This window comes from Pantherophis guttatus, chromosome 6 (assembly GCF_059756535.1).
Source record: "Pantherophis guttatus breed Tessera chromosome 6, ASM5975653v1, whole genome shotgun sequence".
Lineage (NCBI taxonomy): Eukaryota > Metazoa > Chordata > Lepidosauria > Squamata > Colubridae > Pantherophis > Pantherophis guttatus.
This window is the reverse complement of record NC_142068.1, coordinates 77,550,946-77,561,705: the sequence shown is the minus strand read 5'-3', so window position 1 is coordinate 77,561,705 and position 10,760 is coordinate 77,550,946.

The following is a 10,760-nucleotide window of genomic DNA, read 5'->3' as shown; positions in this document are numbered from 1 at the left end:
CCTCTGTTTCTGTCTCCCATTTGGCTTCAGAGCCAAAATACTCAGGAATCAGATTGGCAAGGTATTTATCCGAGAAAGTAATCAGGATCTTTTCAGTTGCTAAAGTTTATTGCTTCCCCAAAATGCTGATGAGAATGTTAGATAATATATCATGTCACTCCCCCCCATCCCTATAATATATGTTTTAATATGCAGACAGAAAGTTTGAACTGTAAAACAGAATTGCTTACCAACAATAATATTAACAATAATTTTTGCTTTGGATTCCAGCTTGAACTGACCACTGAATTGCTAATATTCACTGCCTCTTCCCTTCATTCTCCTTCTCTTTTTATATACAGACCCCACTATAACAAATTTCTCTACCTTTGACTGACCCCTTGTGGCAAAAGAATAGTGTTGCAACAAATTCAGCTGGACAACTCCACACAATTTATGATCCATCAAACTGAGCACCGTCCATCAACTGTCTTGCAGTCTAACAGGTTCTTGAGTATTACCTAGGGGTGAAATCCAGCAGGTTCTGACAGGTTCTGGAGAACCGGTAGCAGGAATTTTGAGTAGTTCGGAGAACCGGCAAATACCACCTCTGGCTGGCCCCAGAGTGGGGTGGGAATGGAGATTTTACAGTATCCTTCCCCTGAAGTGGGGTGGGAATGGAGATTTTGCAGTATCCTTCCCCTGTCATGCCCACCAAGCCACACCACACCCACCAAGCCATGCCCACAGAACCAGTAGTAAAAAAATTTGGATTTCACCACTGGTATATACCATCTCATTTTTGCAATCCCAAATAGGAAGCAAAATCAGACATGGAAATCATATATGCAATTATACGTGCCATGTATGGTTGTGAAAGTTGGACCATAAGGAAGGCTGAGCGCCAAAGAATTGAGGCCTTTGAACTATGGTGCTAGAGAAGACTCCTGTGAGTCCCTTGGACTGCAAGGCGATCAAACCAGTCAGTCCTAGAGGAGATCAACTCTGACTGCTCTTTAGAAGGCCAGATCCTGAAGATGAAACTCAAATACTTTGGCCACCTAATGAGAAGGAAGGACTCACTGGAGAAGAGCCTAATGCTGGGAAAGATTGAGGGCAAAAGAAGAAGGGGACGACAGAGAACGAGATGGCTGGATGGAGTCACTGAAGCAGTAGCCATGAGCTTAAATGGACTCCAGAGGATGGTAGAGGACAGGAAGGCCTGGGGTCGCGATGGGTCGGACACGACTTCACAACTAACAACAGCATGTGCCATGTGGGGCTGCATTTGAGTTTAGGGCAATCTTCCCCCCACCGGTGTGGGCCCTGTAATTTCGACAATTCCCAGCTTGCTTGTTCCTGCCTACCAAGGCAGTAAGCAATCTGGTTGCCTTTGTCAGGACTTGGAAGTTAAGAGGGTTAAGCTAGAACTTTCCACTTTGTGGTCTATGACCATAAATTGAATAAATAAAAATGAAAGATGATGATGAGTGACCACTAAGGAGCAACAAGACTGTGAAGCACTTGCAAAGAAAGCAAAGAATAGAATAGAATAGAATAGAATAGAATAGAATAGAATAGAATAGAATAGAATAGAATAGAATAGAATAGAATAGAATAGAATAGAATAGAATAGAATAGAATAGAATTTTTTATTGGCCAAGTGTGATTGGACATATACGGAATTTGTCTTGGTGCATACGCTCTCAGTGTACATAAAAGAAAAGATACGTTCAAGAAGAATCATAAGATACAACATTTAATGATAGTCATAGAGAAACAATCAATATAAATCGTAAGGATACAAGCAACAAAGTTACAGTCATACAGTCATAAGTAGAAGGAGATGGGTGATGGGAACGATGAGAAGATTAATAGTAATGCAGACTTAGTAACTACTTAGTAACTAGTAGTTACAATCATTTCCATGTTGTCTCTAAAATTAAAAAAAGAAACAATGTCAATGAAATTACCATAAATACATCTTAGCTCAAGGGAGACGTTATTTTTTCCAGCATAATTTTGCCCCATGCTGTTTAAAAAGCTATAACTTCCAGGAGAATTTGAACAGGAGCATTGCCCTACATCAGACCCACACCGTGTAGTAATTTGCATGCAAATACTTATAAAGGCTTGGAAGATTTTATGGATCAAGGATCTATTTCACAAATTAATATATTAAAATAAAAGGCATGGACACACTAAGCACCTGACCATCTTGCAACGTAGGAAATAATTTGTAAATATGGCCTGATATTTTAACCCACTTATTATTCAGTGGAGAGAATTTCTACCTCTATTATATTCATAAGCATTAGGGTAACTACAGTTGCTGTGGCAGTTCTACAGGGTCATTTCAACAACATAACACCTGTAAACCTGGATCTTATAATAAAATTAGAAAATGAAAATTCTGCACCTAAAGAAAAAATAGCAGTGACAACTTGCTAGAAAGACAAAACCAAAATCCTTTTGTCTCAAAATTTCTTAGGGGATACCTTTGATACATATTTTTCTGCCTATTTTTTTCTTGTCGAATGTTATTCGTGTCATGGTTGACTTGCTATGCAGCCCTAGTTGCAACCAGACAACGGTAACGGGGTGTGTGTGTGGAGGGAAGGCCTTGGAATCTAAGGGAGGTTTGGGAAGAAAATTTGGAATGCAAGTGTACCAATTGGAAGCCTGAGACAGACCCAACTCCTCCAGGTCACCAGCTGGGGAAGTCTGAGGCAGACAGACCATTTTCAAAACAAAGAGAATGCAAACGATTGGTGGACAATGGCCAAAACAGATATTTCAAAATATCTATTTTGAAATAGATATCTATAATTGTGTATTAGCAAATGTGCATTTAACGCAAATCTGATTTTTTAATGATGTGCAGTCTTAAAGGTAAAGGTAAAGGTTCCCCTCGCACATATGTGCTAGTCCTTCCCGACTCTAGGGGGCAGTGTTCATCTCCATTTCAAAGCCAAAGAGCCAGCACTGTCTGAAGACGTCTCCGTGGTCATGTAGCCGGCATGACTAAACGCCAAAGGCGCACGGAACACTGTTACCTTCCCACCAAAGATGATCTCTATTTTTCTATTTGCATTTTTTACATGCTTTCGAATTGCTAGGTAGGCAGAAGCTGGGACAAGTAACGGGAGCTCAACCCGTTACACGGTACTAGGGATTTGAACCGCTGAACTGCCGACCTTTCGATTGACAAGCTCAGTGTTTTAGCCATTGAGCCACTGCGTTCCTTCTGCAGACAGTCTTACTGGTACCTTATATTTTGCAACCGCTACCAGGGGAGTGCCGGGAATGTTTTCTTATGCTGTTTTCGCGCAAAATAGTTAGAACTGTCTTTTCTACTTCTGTAACCATATGGAATCTTCAGTAAAGTTATACTCTTGGTAAAACAATGTCCTAGGAATTTCTTTTGCTATCTGTTACCCAGTAGGACAGTTGACAATTCTATTGTACTTCAGTTTTTGTTTTGTTTTTCACTTCTGATTTTGAAAATCGGAATCCAGGAGCAAGAAGAAGAGATCAAAGTATGGAAGATCAAAGTATAATTTACTTGATGTGTCCAGGAATAGATTTATAATGCTATTTATAATGGAGCGGAAAGTGAAGCTTCCTGAATCAAGTGAGGTCAAAAACACAGAAAAGTGTTCAGTTGAATAATACTTGGCTTATTCAAAATAATATATTCTGTAGTAGCACAGAAGCAGCAGTTAAGCCAATAAAAGGTAGGCCGTCTGAATTTTGACCACATGATCGTGGGGGGTGCCACAAAGGTCATAACTATGAAAAAGGGTCATGTCACATTCTTCAGTGCCGGTCACTAAACAAACTGTTGTAAGTCAAGAACTACCTATAATGGCTGAAAAGCTGTCACACTGAAGTTATAGCAGAGTTGTCTGATGCTGTTTCACAAGATAGGACTGAAAACAAGGGATAGAAAACAGATTCAATGCTATACTACACAGGTAGCTGTCATGTGGAGATTTATTTTTTTAAGGCTGACACATCTGGGCTGCAAAACTCCATTATTATCAAGAGATGGCAGCGAAGTGAATGAAGTTCTTTTTCGTATCCTTTTGCTGCCATCTGTTCACCGCCCTGAGTCCTATTTGGAGAAGGGCGGTATAGAAATAGGAATAAATAAGTAAATAAGTAAATAAATAAATAAATAAATAAATAAATAAATAAATAAATAAATAAATAAATAAATAAATAAATAGTGGTCATCGACATTGCATCAGACAGAAATAATAGCCCTTTTTTTCTATGCAGCACTGTTTTAAGGATTTATTTATGAAAAGACATGGATTGTAATGGTGTGGGGAAATGACCTTGGGAGACAGGAGGAAGGGATGCTGCCCAGGGAATAGTCAGTAGCACTGGGTGTTGTTCCCTGTGATTCTTGACAAGTGTATCTTGTCTTTTTATGTACACTGAGAGCATATGCACCAAAGACAAATTCCTTGTGTGTCCAATCACACTTAGCCAATAAAGAATTCTATTCTATTCTATTCGATTCGATTCGATTCGAGGGAGCCCACAGCTGCATAATGGATGGAAAAAGAAACTCAGAAAGGAACCTCCCTAACTTACCAGGCTGTAAAAAGAGAGGCAAGAGATTTGTAACTATCAGACTTCCACAGTTCTGTTAATGTTAGCCTTACAATAAAGTAGAATTAGCTCATCCGGTCTGTTTCCTGTCTTGTCTATCTGTTCTGACCCAGCCTTAGCACAAGCAAGAAACAGACTCCTTGTCATCAAAAACCCTTCTTTATTTACCTCTTGTGAATTAATCGCATTCACTCACCAAAAAGTCTAGGCATTAGTCCTTCAAGGAGTTAACTGCAGTAACAGATCAGTTCCTTGCAATAATTGCAAAGGCCGTGAGCTCCCAGATGAAAGGCTGCAAATTAAGTTCTGACAAGCAGTCTTTGTGGCACAAAACACAATGAGCAAAATCTTCAGAAATGCGAACGGTTGTCTCCTACGACAACCACTCCCCTTTCCTTCTATTTATTCCCCAGCCAGGGAGGGGCCATTCAGCATCCACATGTGCTTTGCTTTCCGAGTTGACTCCTTGTCCTCTGTTGTTCAATGCTCCTAACTGCTCTGCTCATATGTGCATCTGGAACAGGCCCCAGCTGTTCTTCCTCTTCTCTCATATCAGCCTCTAAAGGCAGCTGCCTCTCCAGTGGCTGGGAAATGTTGGACAGCCCTGGCTCTATCTCTTTGTCCAATGCAGAGCATCCATCAGAGCCTTCCCCAGACTCCAGAGCTGGCCCAAGTTCCTCCCCAACCTCGTCATGGTTCGAGTCTGCCGTCAGCTCCACTGGCAGCTGGTGGGCCATAACACTATCTGAGAGGGCTGACCAGGGGTGGGTTGCCCCCGGTTTGGACCGGTTTGCATGAACTGGTAGTAAAACCGGCAGAAAGCTCCACCCACTGACCCGGACGACATCAGGAAGCTTCTGTGCATGCGCAGAAGAGCGTTTGTGTGCTCGCTTTGCTTTCGTGCACGGCCCCATTGCGAACCAGTAGTAAAGGTAAGTAGAACCCACCCCTGGGGCTGACACATATAACTGATAGAGTATATAAACTCTAGCGAGTTGTACTTTGTCCTGACAAGGCAGTCCCACCTTACAAGGTCCTTCCTAATCCCCTTTCCTTATTTTTCTTGAGACCCTCTTGAATTTTCAGTCAGTTTTGCCCGGTCACTACCAAGACAAGGCAGAACAACGTAGGTGAAGGAGATAATTAATGCCTGACTCCACTCAATTTCATATAAATCACTGAGTATGAAATAGAATAGCAGGGAATGGAAGTGGTGTATTTTGGCTAAATGAGTTTAATGCTCCCTCTTCCTTCATTTCCCTCAGGGATGGTGACAGATGCTTTTCCATTGGGGAACTCATCAAATTTGCAGATGACACTAAGCTGGCAGAGTAGCCAACACCTCATGAGACAAGCTCAGGAGCCAAAAAGAACTCAACAGACTTGAACAATGGGCCCTATCTGACAAAATGAACTTTAATGCGGAGAAAAGGAAGGTTTCACACCTGGGAAGAAAAAGACCAAAGGTACATGTACAGATTAGGCAAAACCTGGCTCAAAAACAGTAACTGTGAGAGGGACCTTAGAATCCTAGTGGACGATCACTTAAGTCAGTCATCAGCAGTGTGCAGCTATAGCCAAAAAGGCAGGGGTGAAATCCAGCAGGTTCTGACAGATTCTGGAGAACCGGTAGCGGAAATTTTGACCAGTTCGGAGAACCGGCAAATACCACCTTTGCCTGTCCCCGAAGTGGAGTGGGAATGGAGATTTTGCAAAATCCTTCCCCCTGGAATGGGGTAGGAATGGAGTTTTTGCAGTATCCTTCCCCCTGGAGTGGGGTGGGAATGGAGATTTTGCAGTATCCTTCCCCTGCCATGCCCATCAAGCCACACCCACCAATCCACACCATACCCACAGAACCAGTAGTAAAAAAATTTGTATTTCACCACTACCCTACATAACTCCTACATGGAAGTCTGACAACAGCTAATAGAATACATGTTCTTGCACAGGAACAGGAAGTTCAAGTGCGAAGCCCAAAGAAGATATGAAAGGTATAAAAACCCTCCACTCTCAACTCCATTTTGTCAGCTGCACCAGCACCAAAAAACCCATGTGGTTCTACTTCATCAACAAATGGACTCTCTTGCCAATCCACCTCCAACCTCCATTTTGTCTCCAGTGCCTTTCTCCCAGCTTGGAACTGAACCAGATGGATATTTCTTCCCACAGTAGCATTAAAAATCACAATGTATTAGAAACTTTTGGAGACACCTTTTGAATCCAAAGTTTCCAGTAGAGCGTGTGTTTTCCAGAGCTGCAAGTTGGTTATCCTGGCCCTAAGGTATATTAAGAGCCCTAAAGCAGGCAAATTTAGATCATAGCTACAGTGTATTAGTCTTGGATTATGGCTGGCACAGTGGTTACTAAGCTGGGAGAAATACACCATCCTCAGTCAGTCAACCTTCTGTGTTAACCAGTCAAACTTACATAAGCCCCATTGTTGTGGGAATTTAAAAAAATGGGATGAGGAAATGCCGTACATGAGATCCTGAATGAAAGGCAGGAGATAAATCTGATAATGCATAAATACCCATCATAAATTTTCAGAACTGCCTAACCAAGCTCAACCACTCTCGATGTCTCTCTCATACGAGCCATCGTATGAAAGTTGCCAAATATTGATCTATTGCACAACTGTAGTTCAAATAGTTTGCCAGCTTTCTAAATGTTTTCGCATGGATACTCATCCCTTCTTGAAACAGATTTCTAACCACCATCCCCACATTTTCATTTATGCTTGGCTCCAGAAGGATAATTTCATCCAGTTAAGCTGAGGAATAACTGCATTTTTCTGAACTGCTAATGAATATATCTCTTCAGTTTGAAGGCAGAGATTTGCAAAGTCTCTTTTTTTCACAAAGACATGCAACCTGGTTTACATGCCCAATGCAATTCACTCTCAAAACAGTACACAAGATGTGGCCACTTAGGATGCTCCAGTATCCTAAGTATCAGTATCAGTATCCTGATATTGTCCATGGTTGCTGTGGATGATAGGAACTATGATCCAACAACACCAAGAGCAGCATTTCCCAACCTTAGCTATTTTAAGATAGGTGGACTTCAACTCACAGAATACCCCAAGCGTATTCTGGGAGTTGACATCTACCCATCTTAAAATGACTAAGGTTGGGAAATACTTGTTTACTTGCAAATACTGGTTAGGAAATACTTGTTTATTTGCAAATAATACAATTCTGGTGTAATAAATCTTCCAGTTTAAAAAAAAAAAAACCTGCACAAATTACAGAGCAACTGTGTGGTTAAGAAAAGCCTTTCCTATTTTCTGAATCTACAACAGGAATTTTCTAATACTTTCATGAATTATTTGTCCTATGTTCTATTGCTAAATTCATGCAGACTCGTGATCAGAAGGGATAGTCAGCTGGTTCTTACCAGTTCAGGAGAACTGGTAGCGGAGATCGCAGGTGGGCCCGCTCCTGCCCACCCGCCCCGGCTCTATGCCATTCTATTTAGGCATGTTTTTGAAGTCGGGTGCCCGATCCGGTAGTGATGGCAGCGGGTGGTTCGGAGAACCGGTAGCAAAAATCCCTCCCCTCCCCCCATGCCCAGCTGAGCCGCGCGATCATCAGAGGCTCTGTTTTCTTTTAAAAGCAAAAAAAAAATGCTGAAGAAGTTGTAAAAAAAATGCTTTTCAAAGTTAAAAAAAAAAGTTGGCCACGCCCACCCAGTCACATTATCCCCCCCCCACCAAGCCACGCCCACAGAACCGGTAGTAACAAATTTTACATTTCACCACTGCACGGAAGGCACCCGCACTAGTGGTGAGAATATTGGAAACCCACAGCTTCTCGTGATGACTTTCCCATCATATTTTCTTCCCTTTAACTTTGATTTGTGAGCAATGTATTTTTGGTGACAAATGGCAGCTGAAGTGGGCCTATATATTAGGAGAAAGTTGGCCATCTAGCTTCTCTCAAATCAGCATTTCTCCTGGAGCATTTCTCCTTAAAACCACTGTTGACTCAACAGAGAGGTTACGCATTATTTTCATTCACAGTTTCCTCTCTTCCCGAGTGAAAGAAAAGATATTAAAGCAGGGGCAGAGGTTTTTAATATATTCATTTATTTTAATCAGCACAACCACAGGCAGGCTGATAGAGAGCAAACTCCCAGAGTTAAGGAATCGGATTGAATCTCTTATGCAAGCAAACATAAAGCAACCCAATTCAACATTATGACATGAAAACAACTCCAAAAAATGTTTTCTAACAGGATAAATATTTTATGTACAAATTGCACTGAACAAAATAGACTACTAAGGATTTTTTTCCCCTAAAAATACAGATGCTTCCCTCTGAGTTTATCTTAGTGCAGATGCAACCAGGAATCCCAGCGTAGGTGATTATCAGAGGAAAAAGATAAAAATGAGACAAGACATAATCTCTAACCTTATTACCCAGGTTAGAAAGCTAAGATATGCTGGTTTTTATCCAAATGTGTAGCTAATCGGATTGATCAGATGGGAAGTCAGAGAGGGAGAGTAGAAGAAAGGCAAAAAAAGCATGTGTAAATACCTTCTAAAGTTTTTATGCAAATTATATCAGAAGATAGATAGATAGATAGAAGAGAGAGGGAGGGAGACACAGAGAGAGAGAGAGAAAGAGAGAGAGAGATGAAAGGTGGATGGATGGATGGATGGATGGATGGATAGATAGATAGATAGATAGATAGATAGATAGATAGATAGATAGATAGATAGATAGAGACAGACAGACAGACAGACAGACAGACAGACAGACAGACAGACAGACAGACAGACAATGGATAAATTATTTATATATGGGAGAGGGAGAGGGAGAGAGAGAAAGAAAGAAAAAGAAAGAAAGAAAGAAAGAAAGAAAGAAAGAAAGAAAGAAAGAAAGAAAGAAAGAAAGAGAAAGAAGATATATGCCAGTTCTTATGCAATTTTTCAAGGTTAATCACTGCTTCAGGGATAAGGAGTTTGAAGACATTCTTTTCGATTGCCATTGTGGCAATCTTAGTCTTAGATATTCATCACTCATACATTCCTCAAACAACTCTTTATTTTATTTTATCGCTTTAGTATAACAAAAGAAAAAAGTATGAGAAAAAAAGCTACAAAATAAGCATAACTAAATAAAATACAACAGACAACCGTATAGGTTTAAACAGGTGGAACAGCACAATTTTTCAGCAACAAATTAAAGCTTGACTAAATAGAATTCAATTGCCCAGTCTTTATATTGCAATGATAAAGAACTAATTTAAAATCTAATAATACATTTTCCTGAAATATTCTTAATTTGATGTCAGCATGAAAACACTGGCTGTGTCTGCAAATCATTATTTAAGTTTACTGAATGTTGAGTGTTTAGTGTTTACTGAATCACAAATGGAACTTTGACTTTAAAACATTTTTGGAAACATACGGTACTTTCAATTGCATTGAGTTCCGTTGCAGCATAGTTTGGAAACTTGGGACTTACATAGCAAATTCTCATTTCTGTGCAGGTTGATAGAAAGTTCTTCTGCAATAGCCTTGTTATCAGTCATAATTCTGTTAATATTCTTCTCATGGACCCTCAAATCTTGCAATTTGTCAAAGAGTCAATAAGAAAACAAACTTGAGCCACACCACAATCTGATACTATTTTAAATTCAAGAAGCCCTTCACTAAAACAAAAAAAAAGAGTCTCGAGAGTCGCTGATTATATTCAAGGATTGTAAAACTACTCAAGGTGTTGATTTCAACAGCTAAACATAATGCCGTCTGACATACCCAGTGGGTGTCTGACACATTTTTCAATAATTGTGTTCCCATTTTCTTCGTACAATTCAGTGAAACATAAATACACAAAGGAACTTGACAAAAACACATCTACTTGTTATAAAGAGATCTATGTTTTTACAACTACCGTGTTTCCCCGAAAATAAGACCCTGTCTTATATTTTTTTGAACCCTGAAATAAGCGCTTGGCCTTATTGCCATGCGCTCAAAAGCCCGACTGGCCTTATTATCGGGGATGTCTTATTTTGGGGAAAACAGGGTACCAACTTGTCATGTTCAAGCCTTGGTGGTAACAATGAGCACCAAGAGTTTGTCTCACCACTTTGCTTGCAATACTGTGCCGCTTAGAGTTTCGTTCAGTATTGCGTTGTCACCATACCTG